Source organism: Lissotriton vulgaris, chromosome 9, assembly GCF_964263255.1.
Source record: "Lissotriton vulgaris chromosome 9, aLisVul1.2, whole genome shotgun sequence".
NCBI classification, from domain to species: domain Eukaryota; kingdom Metazoa; phylum Chordata; class Amphibia; order Caudata; family Salamandridae; genus Lissotriton; species Lissotriton vulgaris.
In genome coordinates, this window is record NC_141697.1 from 1,139,635,081 (window position 1) to 1,139,650,590 (window position 15,510).

The window sequence follows — 15,510 nt, forward strand, 5'->3', positions numbered from 1 at the left end:
AACATACACCCCGACTCTCTAATTGCACATTGCAGCTAACTCGGGGGACTGAAACCACCATTTTAATTGGAATTGAGTACCAAGCTCATTCAGGAATACTTTGTGGTCTATTGTGATCATTCGTGTATACCAGCTTTCTACGAGCAACTCCATCTAGGACTATTGAACCGACCTGACTATTTAGTATATGCCCTGATGAAATTCCCTAGGCACGAATGGGAATGAAACGCGTTGGCTGTGCCGTTGTATGTAAATGAAAATAAAGAATATATTTAAGACAAGAACAGAAGACCTACACATTTAATGAACATTTTGTCCTATTTGACTTCACCGAGTGCGCCTCTATTCTTTTGTACTATTGCAGGATTGTATCAGTGAAACTTGTATGATTTTGGGGTGTTGATCAGTTTTTGGTGGTCATATGTTTTGAACTCTACCAGAGGTTGCCCAGTAAAATAAATGGTCATTGCATTTAACACAAATAACAGAGAAGCAATGGCAACTGTTCTGATTATTGACAACACATCTGAACTAGTGTTGATGTGGTGGGGAATCACCAGCATTATTTGGTCTATACATGTATCTCGTTGCCATTACAGTTATAAGAAGAATTGACTTTCCTGCTTTTGAGGGTCTAAGTTACATCAATTTATCAATAGGGTATACAGTATTTTGTTGGGATTCACCTCATGCATTTACATAACAACAGGATAGGGAATAAATAAGATAATAGCATTGAGTGATTCATTACCTCTCAGTTGAAGAAAATTAAATATTAAAACATACACATTATTACAACATTATTAAAAATCTCAGAGGTATAATTGAAAGCAATTGGAAAAGTATGATTCATCAAATCTGGAAGGAGGTAGGCAGATGGGGTGGACTGCCTCTCATGTTAATAGGTAGAGTAAACTTGACTGGTTTGAAAGATGCATTTCTTCTCTGGAGTCCTGCCAGGCATTTTTGTCTAGGGTACGTGTTTAGTCAAACCGCCTTTCAAAACCCAAAAGGTACAAGCCTTTGCCAATTCTCTGGTTTTGGGTGAAAGGCCAGACAAGGTCAAACCTTTCTTATTTTTAAATACCTGTTTTAGAATCACAAACTTCTGTCAAGCTCTGTTTTTCCAACATTATCTTGTTTTAACCTGCTTTGTTTAATTTGATGCAGATCACTTTTAAATGTAGATGTGATTTTTAGGCATCATACAAAGGGCATGTTCACCAGTATGACATTTCCGGTTGTTCTCTGCTTCCATATATTTGAAATATCACATTGTCTAAACACTTTGTTTGTGTTTGCTAAAGGAACACTTCAGCGTGTGTACACTAGCCCAGTGAACTAAGCAAAGTATGAGAGAGAATCAGTCTGAAACATTATTAATAGAAACCTAAACAGATGTCAACGTTCCATATCCGCGTGATTTGTTGAGGCCGCGATATATAAAGTGCATGAGTTGCTCAAGTGCCAGTGTTCTACAAATGCATAAAAAAAGCTCTGAAGCCATAACAGTGGTAAAATAATTATTACCACCTCTCTCGAACTAAAAAGAGCAAACAAATAGGTGTGCGTTACACGCAGATGAGTCATAAATGAGGCCCCTGCGCCGCTGGAACGTTACATTTTGTGGTGTTGCATGGCGCAGGAACCTGCTCCATATTTACGAGGCAGCACTAAGCCACTTTTATTGGCTTAATGCTGCCTTGTAAATATCGTTCCCTTTAACACAGTTTTCTGCATTAAAGGAGAGTGCCATGGGTGTTGCTGAGGGCGTTCCTAGCAACATCCATGGCTTTTACGATGGCAGAACAAGGAGAAATATATTTATTTTTCCTTGTTTTTCCTTTTTCGATGTGTCCTGCATTCTGCAACACACATAGAAAGAGGAAAAAAGACTCTTGTGATTGTTTTTATGCAGGAAGGTTTCCCTTCATACTCAAAAATAACCATCCATGCAATGCAGACACCCTTGCACCATGGTGCAAAGGTGCCTGTGCTGGCTGATAGATATGGAGCATTCCTGTCCTTTTCATTGGCCGTAGGGCAGCACAGCAGGGAGGCCTGTGGTGCTGCCCTAAGGCAAAACCTCATAAATGAGGCCCGAAGTATGTCGTTTTTTGATATCTGTTTTCATTGTAATAATAAAGCTAAGTGCTAGGTCTGTAAATGGGAGCAGATTTATCTCACCCTAAAAGAAAGTTGATAACCATGTGGCTAGTGTGAAAGAACAACATTGGAAACAGGCACAGGGAGGAGGAAGTACAGACAACAGACATAAAGAAAGACAGGTAAGGACATACCAAAGAATGACAGCATTTTAAGGCCTCAGAAAATGAAAATTTCAGAGAAAAGAAAACAGTAGACAATGAAGCAGTGGTATATTAGGATATAAACTTTTACTAACTATCTTTTATGGCTGAAAAATCATAACGGGCAAGTTGGGCAGGTTGTTATATCTACTGATGGCTAAAGCCTACAGGTCTGTACACAAGTTCCCGAGTTACACTTCACATGCACAACTGCGCCTGGAGCTCGGGCTGATAAAAGAAACATGGGCCACAAAATGCTCTTTTGTTAAGATGTGATACAGATTCAGACTGGCCGAACAAACCTCACTAGCCACACATGTCCGGCTAACAATAAACCAGCAGAACTCTACATTTATGCCCAGATGCATCAAGCATTTTTGGAGTCGCAAACGGTGCGATTCCTTAAAATTGGCCGTTTGCGATTCCAAAAATGCGTTTTGAGATGCATCATTTGTTTTTGTAGAAAATCGCAAATTTTGCGATTTTCTAAAATGCGATTGCATTTAAGGAATCACAATTTTGCAATTCCTTAAATGCAATGCATCATTTTAAAAAAATTTGCGAATTTTCAAATTGCAAGTGCAAATTACCACGAGGTTGAACCTCGTGATAATTTGCAAAATTGTTTAAAAATGCACAAAAATGCATTTTTTTAACTGTTAAGTTACAGACACACATGTCCTTAGGACATGTGTGTATGTAACTTATAGGTAAAAGTGCATTTCATGGGTGCAGGGGGGGGGTCATTTGGACCCCCCTCTCCACCCTTGAAATGCTTTGTTGAATTGCGATTTCAAATTGCGAATTCGCAATTCCAATTCATTCCTGTGGGCATTTCAGCCCATAGGAATGAATGGGAATTGCGAATTCGCAATTTGAAAATCGCATTTTTTATGCGATTCGGTAAAAAAGTCGATTTTTACCGAATCGCAAAAAAAATGCGAGAAAAATGATGCATACCATTTTGCAATTCCTAATTTGCGATTCGGTAAATTTCGCAAATTAGGAATCGCAAAAAAGTAGTTTGATGCATCTGGGCATTAGATTCTCTCTAGAAGCCGCATTGTAGTCGTTATTAGACATGTATCTATGGAACATTCAAGTGTCAATCAGAGAATGTATCAAACAACTCAACAGCATGATCAAATGCCTTGCAAAGAGACAAAGTGACCTTAACGAAGAGACCCGGACATTGCCATACTGCGACTGCTGGTTCAACGATAGAGCACTCCCGCTTCGAGAACCACAGATTACCCTCTATTCCACTCAAAGCTGCTAACAGCTTTCAATGTTTCAGCCATCCTACATGATATATCTAACACAGAGCCTCAGCGTATCCGCTGAAGTTCGCAACAAATGAGGGATCTCTGCAACTATTGATTGATAATAACTCAACTCACTTTCCCGCATATGATTTTTAATTACCTTAGACAAATCCCATTTTGACAAATCAGCCTTTCTTTACCTTATGAATTTTCCCGTCAGAAAGAATGTGCTGACTATATAAGGTTTCTCCAGATTACCACAAGCTTTGGTTTGACTGTATTTATGGATACTCTTGGATTTTTACACTATGAACTTTAAGCAACATAGACGGGTGATCTTCACACCGAGATTTAGGAGAACGGCATTGCTTGCTTACAGGTTCTTTTGAAGAACACAGATGTTGATCGTTGATAATTCGGGATCATCTTTGACCAGCCGGGTTGGAATTTTCACCGGCAGAGCATTTCTACGATACCATCACTACTTTCTTAAAGCCCTGAGGAAGTCGCGGGATAACTCCCATTGGCGACGAAACACGTGTCGGCTGGTTTTCATGTGTTGCTTTGAATAAACAACAAGAATATACAGAGGATTGAACTTTGAGACCTTTGTGTTTGGAACTTTTTATGAACTTTCATTTGATTGACACCTTGCTCACGTGTGCCTGGGACTTTTTGCTATAAAATTGGATCGATGCCCATCTGGTTAAAAACAGTGGAAGCAGCAGGATGCAGACTGTGCAGTGCATTGCAGGAGACCATGATATGTGTCCTCTGCATCTGCCCATGGTATCTGAACAAAGAAAGATGCAGTGTACCGGATCAGTCGTGCACTGTTCAGACGAATGTCTGACAAAATATCGAAAACAAAAATATCGATATACAAAAATATCGGAACAAAAATATCGAAGTCAAAAATATAGAAATCCTATCCCTAACAAGGTAAGTACAAATATATCGAAAATAAAATATAGAATGACAAAAATATCGTTTTTTGTAAAATATTGTTTTTTTAAATATAATAAAAATGTAATATTAACAAAATAATACTTATAAATGTAATAAACATATTTAAAAATGTACTATAATATTTAAAATTAATACATAATGTAATACAAATTCATATTAATAAATATATAATACATAATATATTGTCATTAATAATAACTCTAAATTAAATATTGTCATAACTTAAAAACAAATAAAAATGTAATAAATTACTAATACATTTATTTACATAAAATATTCACATAAATAACAATTATTAACAAAATAATACTAATAAAAAAGCTAAATACATTTTAGATAGCGTATGAGTAAAAATTACTATTCCCACTCCAGAGAGTGCGACAGTAGGGAAAGTGTTGGATAGCGTAGCAGTAACAATTACTATTCCCACTCCAGAGAGTGCAACAGTAGGGAAAGTGTTGGATAGCGTAGGATTAAAAATTACTATTCCAACTCCAGAGAGTGCAACAGTAGGGAAAGTGTTGGATAGCGTAGGGTTAAAAATTACTATTCCAACTCCAGAGAGTGCAACAGTAGGGAACGAGTTGGATAGCGTAGGGGTAACAATTACTATTCCAACTCCAGAGAGTGCAACAGTAGGGAAAGTGTTGGATAGCGTAGGGGTAAAAATTACTATTTCCACTCCAGAGAGTGCAACAGTAGGGAAAGTGTTGGATAGCGTAGGGGTAACAATTACTATTCCAACTCCAGAGAGTGCAACAGTAGGCAAAGTGTTGGATAGCGTAGGATTAAAAATTACTATTCTAACTCCAGAGAGTGCAACAGTAGGGAAAGTGTTGGATAGCGTAGGGGTAACAATTACTATTCCTATTCCAGACAGTGCAACAGTAGGGAAAGTGTTGGATAGCGTAGGGGTAACAAATACTATTCCCACTCCAGAGAGTGCAACAGTAGGGAAAGTGTTGGATAGCGTAGGGGTAACAATTACTATTCCAACTCCAGAGAGTGCAACAGTAGGGAAAGTGTTGGATAGCGTAGGGGTAACAATTACTATTCCAACTCCAGAGAGTGCAACAGTAGGGAAAGTGTTGGAAAGCGTAGGGGTTTAAATTACATACTTATAAATTACATCTATCAATTAATTAATTATTTAAAATTAATTACCAATTAATTAAATTTATTTACCAATTAATAAAAATAAATGTATGCTTCCTACTAATTCATAATTAATTCTACATAATGAAATTACTTCCCACCCTATTCCCCTATAAACCCATAACCCGCTACTGAGCATATTTATCAATTAATTAAAAATAATTACCAAAATAATTAAATATAATTACCAATTATTTTTAATTAATGTATGATTCCTACTAATTAATAATTATTTCAACATTATTACATTACTTCCAACCCTATTCCCCTATAAACCCATAACCCGCTACAGAACATATTTATCAATTGATCAACAAATTATTTACAAATAATTCTCAATTAATTAATTAATAATTCCTACTAATTAATAATTAATTTAACATAATTAAATTACTTCCCACCCTATTCCCCTATAAACCAATAACCCGCTACAGAACATATTTATCAATTAATCAATTAATTAAAATTAATTAAAAATTAATTCTCAATTAATTAATTAATAATTCCTATAATTAATAATTAATTTAACACAATTAAATTACTTCCCACCCTATTCCCCTATAAACCTACAACCCGCTACAGTACTAAAAGACAATATTTAATTAAATTACATTAAAAATAAATAATAAAACATATTAATACAATATAATATACACAACATTTATTTAAAAATCGATATTAGTAACATTGAAATTATTTATTTCGATATTATTGACATCGATATTTAAAACTTCGAAATTACTAATCTCATACTAATATCGATATTAAGACTGTCGATATTACTTACCTTCTATATTATGTCCCATCGATATTTAAACTTCGATATAATTGTATATCGAAATTTAAAACTTGATATTTTGTCTGTGTACCGTTCAGACAGAGCAGATCAATAAAATTATAGTACAGTATTACTATCTTTCTTTTTATCACTGTACTCTGAGCCGCAAAGTCGATGAGTCTAGGGCGGGGTGGTGTCAGGCCATGGCAGAGAGGAGGAGCGGTGGGGGTGCAGCAAGTGCGCATGACGGTTTGGTCGGCCGTCTTAGGCCGGCCAAACTGACATGTGCACTTAGGTTTCTCCAACACAGCTGTATTCTACAGTCAGATCGAGAAACGGCCCTGACTTCCTATGCCTGGGCGAGTGTCAGACCACCCGCTCAGGTCATAGCATGAGAGCAGTGTCTGGATTGGTTGGGGAGTCAGTGCTTTGTGCCCCATCGCGAAAGCAGTAACGAGGTGGCTGGTAGCATCAGAGGGAGAGGCAGGTAAGTCACATTCTTTAATTTTTATTCCTCTCCCCAACCCAACCCCGTTCTGCCCTACCACTTTACACTGGTGGCAGCCGCCAATGGCTGTGTGGGGTTTTCAACCAAGCTATACTATGAATCTGTCAACAAGTCCTTATAGTGGCACTTAACCCAGAATATGCACACTTAAACACACAGGCGGTAAAGCTCCTAACTATATTTTAAGCTAGCTCCTAACTATATTTTAAGCTAGAGTAAAATGCCATATGGGGCACAGTAACTCTTAATTTCTAAAATAACATAGTCAGTAAATCCGAAGATGAGGTTCCTTGTTGGCAGCCCACTATTTAGCAGCAAGCGCTTCCTTTGCAGCCGTAAATAGAGAACAGCCCACAGCTTGACTTAGCACACTATTGTTTTTGAAAGATGATACGGCCAGCCACTGTAGCTTAAGCAAATTTTGGGGTATATATATATATATTCACAAGGAAATGGCGGCAAATTGTGCAGCACCGTGCTGCATCATTTCAGAAACAAAGGGATGCACCGTATTCACAAGAATACCGTGCAACCCTGTGTTTTCCCTTATGCTGATGCTAAAAATAGCTGCCTAGTTCCAACACATGATCAGGTATGTATGCCTTCAAGGGATTTTATTTCAGCGTCTAATCTGTATCATTTAGTTTACTCCTACAAAACTAACACTAACACTAACAAGTAAACTAACACTAACAAGTAAATTAACACATGCTGTCCAAGTAGTCATACAAAAAAGGAAAAACTGAGAGGGTGTATATAGAAAAATAGATGATTTTATCTTGGTCAAATGAATTACAGGGTACAAATATAAACAATTTACACAAATGCAACAGATAGGTAACACTATTACTCAGGTAACCTCACTGTGACACTGACTTGCTCCTTGATCTCTCATCTTATGAGATCCACCTTATGAACACAGGAGCCACACACTACAAAGGTCACCTTCTAGACCCGATACTCTCCAATATCAGGTCACTTCAAACCAGTCCCCCGTCTCCCCTCCCCTGGACAGACCACTTTCACCTGACCTTCACTTGGCAGATCGAACTCAAAACTGTACACACGCTCAGTACTCCCACTCATGACAGAATGTGGTCTAAACTCTCAGTGGAGAAGTGGACTGACATCCTAGAACGCTCCCACCCACTCCCCGCTTCGGACCCTGTTGTTGCTGACACCAATTTCAAAAACTGGCTCTCCAAATCATTGGACTTAGTCCTACCAAAAAAAAACCCTGAGGAAAAAGCAGGTCACAACTGGTTCTGCACCCTGGTTCACTCCCGAGCTCAGAATCCTAGGGCAAGGCTGCAGAAGGCTTGAGCGTATCTGGAGAAAAAACTGGGACACGGCCAACAAAGATACTTACCGCGAATCTATCAGAGCATACAAAGTAGCACTCAGAAAGGCCAAAACAACATTCTATGATCACAGAATTAAAAACGCCTCTAACTCCACGAGAGAAACCTACAAGATAGTGAAAGAACTTCTGAAGATCCCTGAGCCCCCATTACCCCAAGACTCCTTAGGTTCTAAATGCAACGAACTAGCCACTTATTTCGACCAGAAAATAAAAAATATCATTTCCACCCTTCCTCAAACGAAGAGCCCCTCTCGCCATGAGACTTTGCCCCTAGACTTGATCCCTCAGCTGAACGCCTTCAATTTAATCTCTGAGGCGGATTTCCTTAAAATCTTATCCAGCATCAAAAGTGGCTCCCCCAGCGACCCTGTTCCGATGAGTTTCCTGAAACAGATAGCTGCCTCCATTTCCACCCCGGCAACTGAGCTCATCAACCATTCCCTTTCCCAGGGCACTGTGCCTCCCAGCTGGAAAGGGGCCATTGTCAAGGCCCTTTTAAAGAAACCTCATTTCGACCCTCTAGAGCTGGCTAACTTTAGACCTATCTCCCTTCTCCCTGGAGTCAGTAAAATCGCAGAAAAAGTGGTGAACCACCAACTTTCCCACTTCTTGGAGTCCAATGATCGGTTGCGTGTTTCCCAAACCGGATTCCGCCCAGGCCAGGGCACCGACACCTCTCTCCTCACCGTCATCGAGCAGGCTAGGCGCATTCTGGATTCAGGAGGATCAGTGGCAGTGATCCTCCTTGACCTGAGTGCGGCCTTTGATACGGTTAACCACCATATCCTTATCCAGCGCCTGGCCAAAGCCGGAATACGAGGGTTCGCTCTGACCTGGCTTTCATCCCACCTCTCTAACCACACCTTTCAAGTCTAGGAAGGCAACTCTCAATCTGCCTTAATCCCCCTCCAGTGTGGGGTGCCACAGGGCTCTTTCTTGAGCCCCACATTGTTCAATGTGTACATGGCCCCCCTGGAGGAGGTGGTTATCCCTTTTGGGATCAAAATAGTAAGCTACGCCGACGATACTCAACTGGTCGTTTCACTGTCTCAACTTAGCCAATGTACTGACAATTTCCACCGATGCCTGACAAAGATCCATGCTTGGATGTGGGACTCCTCACTCAAGCTTAATGGATCAAAAACAGAAATTATGATTTTAGGCCAAAAATCAGCCTCTCTGCCCTCTTCCATCTGGCCGGCCTGTCTAGGGGACCCACCCACCCCAAAAAAGGAAATCAAAAGCAGGACCTTTCGCTCAAGACAAAAGCGAAAAAGACTGCAGGTACTTGCTTCGGTCTTCTCCGCTCCGTTCGCAAAATCCTCCCCCTCCTCCTGCAGCATTCTAGAAGGCTATTGTTTCAGGGTCTAGTTCTCTCTAGACTAGACTTCAGCAATGCAATCTTCCTAGGTGCCCCGGAAGCCACAATCAACAAGCTTCAACAAACCCAAAATGCCGCTGCTAGGCTCTTAATGGGTATCCCCCTCAGGTCATCAGCCAAACCTGCTCTCAAAGCACTTCATTGGCTCCTTGTGCGAGAGAGTATCATATTCAAATCACTATGCATTGCCCACAAAATCCTGCAAGGTAAAGGACCCCCGATTATGAGAAGCCTAGTCTCATGCCTATAGGTTAACAATTTCCATTCCCTAAATAACTTTTTTACATTATTATCTCTAATCAGGAGGATATTCCTGAATTTGATTCGTATAGCCCCGTATTGTCAATATATCTTTTCCTTGCACTACACTTTATCTTTGAAAGTTAATCCGTCTATCCGTATTCTTTCAAAATTTGTCCCATTCCATGATAATATGATTGTACCCGATTGGATGTCAATCGGACGATCTTCAAACCCGTTAGCAGACATTCACCCCGCATTGAGAGATTCTAAAGCAGCCCCGTTGCCACACCAAGGCCCGTTTTACTTTAAACAACGAGCCTGATTCATCTACAGCAACTCCACAATAGGCTTTAGGCGACAGAAAATAACTAGTTATACTCTGAATAACCTACCAATAGGGACTCAGTGTAAAACGAGCGCCAAGAAACCGTCTCGGTGTACGTGCGCGGTACAAATTTTTTAACATAACATTTAACATAACATAACATGAGGACCACAATGTAAACCATGAAACCACCTAGAGGCGGGTTTCACATTAACAAAATGCAGCCTATCAGATCGCGCTAAATTCAAGCGCCACATGCTAATATTCTATCTTGAAAGAGGCACAGATAATTGGCCCACGTCCAATATAGCTTGACCAATCAATTCTTAGCCTCTTACTTTTAAGCAAAAGCGGGTTCTGGCTCCTGTATCCTTTTTTTCCAGAACCCCCAGAGGCAGCGTGATTTATCCGCAGGAGGAGGTAAGAGACAATTTGCCAAGATACGCGGTAGCAAGACCAGAGGCTTTTCTGCTATGCTTTCCACTTTAAAGGATTTTCTACAAACTATTTCTTTTTAATTTCACTAGGTCTGATTCCCCTCCCTTTTGTGGCGGCAGTATTCCACACTACAACAGTGCTCCGCCCGAGGGCACCTGTAACTACAGTAGCAACAGGCTACACAAGCCCATAACGTCTCCAAGTTTTTAAAAAAAAGAAAACCCACGTAGGCACTCTTCTCTTCCTACATTCGGGGAGAACGAACGTCTGCGCTCTGGAGGTACGTTACCATAGGTTTAGCAACCATATTCAATTAGATTTACCCTACCCCACTTCCTGACCATATGGTTTTATGTTTTCCCCATTTAGACTATATATGACCCAATCTTATCAGCAAACAAAGATCTTCGTATTTCTACGCTGCATCAACCATTGATTCACTTGACACACCTAATATAAAACAGGTAAATTTCTGTTTTCAACTTTTTTGAAGTTATCTAGTAAACAAGATATTCTTCCTTAACTAAGATAAATCGAGGCTCCTCCAAATTTTACAAATATTGTAGATCTCACAATAGAAGGGGAAGTTGTCCAAATGATAAACTAGAATTAGACCAATCCGTCAGTTTACCAGATTTCCTTGTCCCTGCAGGTGTCTTTGAATAATATTCATTTGAACTAAAGGCGACGGCCAATTCTCCATTCAAGAAATGCGATTGAGATCCAGTTTCTACACTCATTGATAATCGCATATAACTGATCTGTATAGGGTATCTGTTCAGACCCCCAAACAAGACGGACTCGGAATTACAGTCTTGATAAAGGTGGACTATATTTTCGCCCAAAGCCACCGAAACGCATCGATGCCTATCTACAGTACAATTCAAGCCCTTTCCTCCCCTGTTGATATATAATTTGGTTACTATAAAACATGGGTGTGACGAAATTACAGCTTTGAATGTACCATCTGTATTTTACAAGTTTCATGTTTTACAAATTTCTGTCTGTCTTTAGTATTGTGCAGGTCAAAATAGATTGTATTACGATTTGTAATTTTAGTTTTTATTATTATGTCTAGGAATTCTGTGATGTATTTATAAATGGACATTGTTTTTATTACTGACTTCTTTAATAAATTTTGCTGTATGTCATGTTTAAAATTGCATTAGTTTTTTGACTTTATATTTTTGACTTAAGGCTATGTTGTAGCTTGTTCTGTATACATCTCAAGGGAACCAGTTTACTTTTCAATGAGGGTTGGGACAGCCCTTGTTACCTGTGTAATGTCTTTTGCAAAGGTACTGTAGATTCTGACAAGTTTATTCCCAAAATAGTTGGCAAGCTCATTGGTGAGGACCCAAGAGGCCACAACAGATTCAGCACAGCCTGTAGGATTGATTAATGCCTTAAGAATCTTATACAGTTCTTTTGTGGAGTTAACCGCTTTATTAATTCTCTCTGCTATATGGTCTTTCCGTGCTATTTTTAGATTGTTGTGATAGATTCCTAAGGCCCTTTTATAAATCAATTTGTATTCAAGGGTTTTTGTAGCCCTCCATTTGCATTCTAGTTATCTTCACACAATCTTTTCCTTCTTTAAAGAGTCCATAAACCATGGGGCCAAAAAGGTATTTATTTAGGAAGGTTCAATATAATGGGGTGACCTTATCAAGTGCTTGAATAATGGCGCTCTCAAATGCTGCCAAGGCGATATTGATCAGACAGAGAGGGAAGAAGAAAGTGTGATGCAAAAGAGGAGAGCACCACTTTCATGCAGCTGTCCTGACATCAGGAGACCTTCCCATGCAAAGGTGAAATTTGATGACAGAGTGATCAGTCCAGACCAGAGGCTCTGGGGGTTGGGGGGGTAAACAGAGAGATTGGATAAGCTAGTAAACAAAAGGTCCACAGTATGTCCTGCCATATGGGTGTACCCGACCACTTTTTGGTACAGATCCAAAGATTCTAGGTCCGATAGTAGGCTGATACTGTGAGGGTCAGTAACAAGTTCTGCATGATGGTTAAAATCCAAAATTGGACCAAGTGCGGGGCTCTGCCAATTTAGATTCAGCTTCCTTTTTCAGATGCTGTGGCTATGAATGTAGTGAGGGTATGATTGTGTGTGAATGTTGTGATAGACTGTTAGTTACCAGGGGCACAAGTATTTGGGTGAATTGTTTTTGTGTACATAGTTATTGTCGCATTCACTTTATTGTGTGTTTTCTTTTTTGTAAGAACCATAAAACTGTTTATGAAATTAATATTTGATAAAATGTCTTTTATGAATTAAGTAATTACGAAAAAATATAAAAATAAAAAAGAAATTATACATTGAAAATGACATTTTTACATTTTTTGAAGAAAATAAATAAGACTGTTGTGTATCTGTCACCCACATTATATTAGGAATGGGATATATACCGGTATTGAAATATTGTGGCCATTGAGGGAATATTGCTCTCTTTGATAGTTAAAATCCCCCTCAATCAGGAATTTGTCAGCTGCTAAGATGTGAGGGGCCAGACATTCCATTAAGTTATTGCTGAAATCTTTCGTAGTTCCAGGGGGCCTATATATAGGGGCTCCTCCCCAGGTCCTTTTTACAGTTGTTTCCAATTTAAAAATGCCCATTTCCACCCACTCCTTAAGGATCGATTAGACTGAGGATATTTTTATCGAATTGCAAAAAACAATGACCAAACTTACCCCTGTCTGTCTTTCTCTATCAAGCCTTATTAAATTATAGTCTGAAGGAAAGTCAAGCGAGACATAGTGGGGTGAAGTAGTCTCCTCGCACTTTGACAAATCCACTCACTTTATCACTTTTACACACATGAATTAACTCAATGCTGATTTAAAAAGACTGGGAAAGACGGTATAGTTTATGGCTTCTTTTAGCAATGTTTTATCACTACACAAGTGTAAAGATCCTCTTTTTCTTTTTTTTTCTTTTATATCGTTAGCGTTGTATTTCCGGAAAGTATCATGGTTTTAATTTAGTACTTTGGTATACAATTTGAAATTTGAAATATAAGGATAACAGGAGAAATTGGAGAATGAGGGCTTAAAGAGAAGAACAGGTGGTTTAAGAATTTTAAATTGACTGAAGCTGAATTGTGAGGTATTTGGACAGGGAATAATTAAAGCAGTACAAAACTAGCAATCCCAAAAGAAATTTCAGTGACAAAAAAAGAACCAACAACAGCTGAAAGCAAAAGGGTTTTATAACACCTTAGCAGCTATGGAACGTCCAGCTCCAGTGCTGAACGTTCCATTGCGCAGGTGCAGTTGGAACGTCCAACGGCTGACGGCAGCACTCCTGAGGTAGTGGTGCCGTCGGCCGTTGGACTGACGCAGCACTTATGAGGTTAACTAAGGCATCTGTTTTCAAGGGAGGTCTAACATCAAGCTGGTTATTGTTTGGTGAGAAATTGCTTTAAGAGTTGGGATTTGAACTCTTTGCAGAAATTGAGATTGAATGGCGTTTTGAATACCTGGACTTGAATGACTTTCCGGCTCTGTGAACTAAAGTGGAAACCGGTCTCTTTTCTTTTCTCTTCCATATTCTCTGGTTTCTGCTTGGTGATGCTGCTGCCATGTGCTGGTGTTTCTTCATTGAAGGTTTTAATCTTGGTCACACGGTATGTTGTGGTTGAAGATTTTACCACATTGTAGATGGTACAGGATGTCTTGAATGTGATTTGGGTGGGCACTCTGTGCCGTTGAGGATCTCTGAGGGCAGATGTGAGGCTGTCAGACTTGAAATGACCTTTGATGAGGTGTGATGATGTATGGGAGAGTAGATATGGACAACATGGAGCAGTAAAATGTTACACCAGTATAGATGGAAAAAGAACCAAGTCCTAAAAAAACTGTGGTTCTGAAGCCTGCTCAGGTGGGTGGGATTTTGTCAGCATCATGCCATCAGTTCGACATCTTAGCCCAATATGACCGCTTTTTCTGATTAAAATGTTTGCACTGAAACACGCCCATAGGCTGAGGGCTGAGTCAAATTTAGCTTCATGCAAAGTACTGCAGAGAGTTGCCTCCAACTTACTGCTGAAACTATAGGGCTTGAATGCTTGAACTAGAAATGGCATACTAGCATCTTGCTGATCACTAACAATGCAGGAGTAGAGGACCAGCAGGTGAGGCTACCTTGTTCCTCTGTAGCTTCTCTCCTGTGTCTTCCAAATGAAAAAGGATCTTGGAAGCTGTGGCCTGCCAGGAGGAAAACCAGTGAGCCATTTATAACTGGGCAAGCCTTTTGCAGTGAACCCGCTCCAGTGTGCCTGGGAGTTGAAGATGTTTCGGAGGAAAATGAAGCTGGAGCTGCTGCAGAGACATCCCAGTGACTAGTTGGTTTTGCTTGCGACATGAACTAGCGTTTTGAGGATCCCTACTGCAACTTTAATTGTGGACAAGTGTGTGGAGACTCCAGTGTTGAAGATATGGAGACTCACAGAGCCGTTGCAAACCTTTAAACTTAAAAGAGGTCAATCTTCAGAGGACCATGATAAGGTGCCACGACTACCCGAAAAAGACCTGACTTTAACAACTTCATCTTGAGCTTTTTAGTGTAATGTTCAAGACTGCAGCGGGACCTCCAAACAAGCTTATACAACTTGTTAAGCTCTTCACAGTTTTGCATTTTGTTCTGAGAGAAACGTTGCTGCTTGAGCCAGGCTACCATGGGTGTGTCAAGGATTCCTCAAAGACCCCAGTTTACCTTTGCAGGGTCTGTTTGTTTGTGATTTGTGGGGGCTCATTGACACT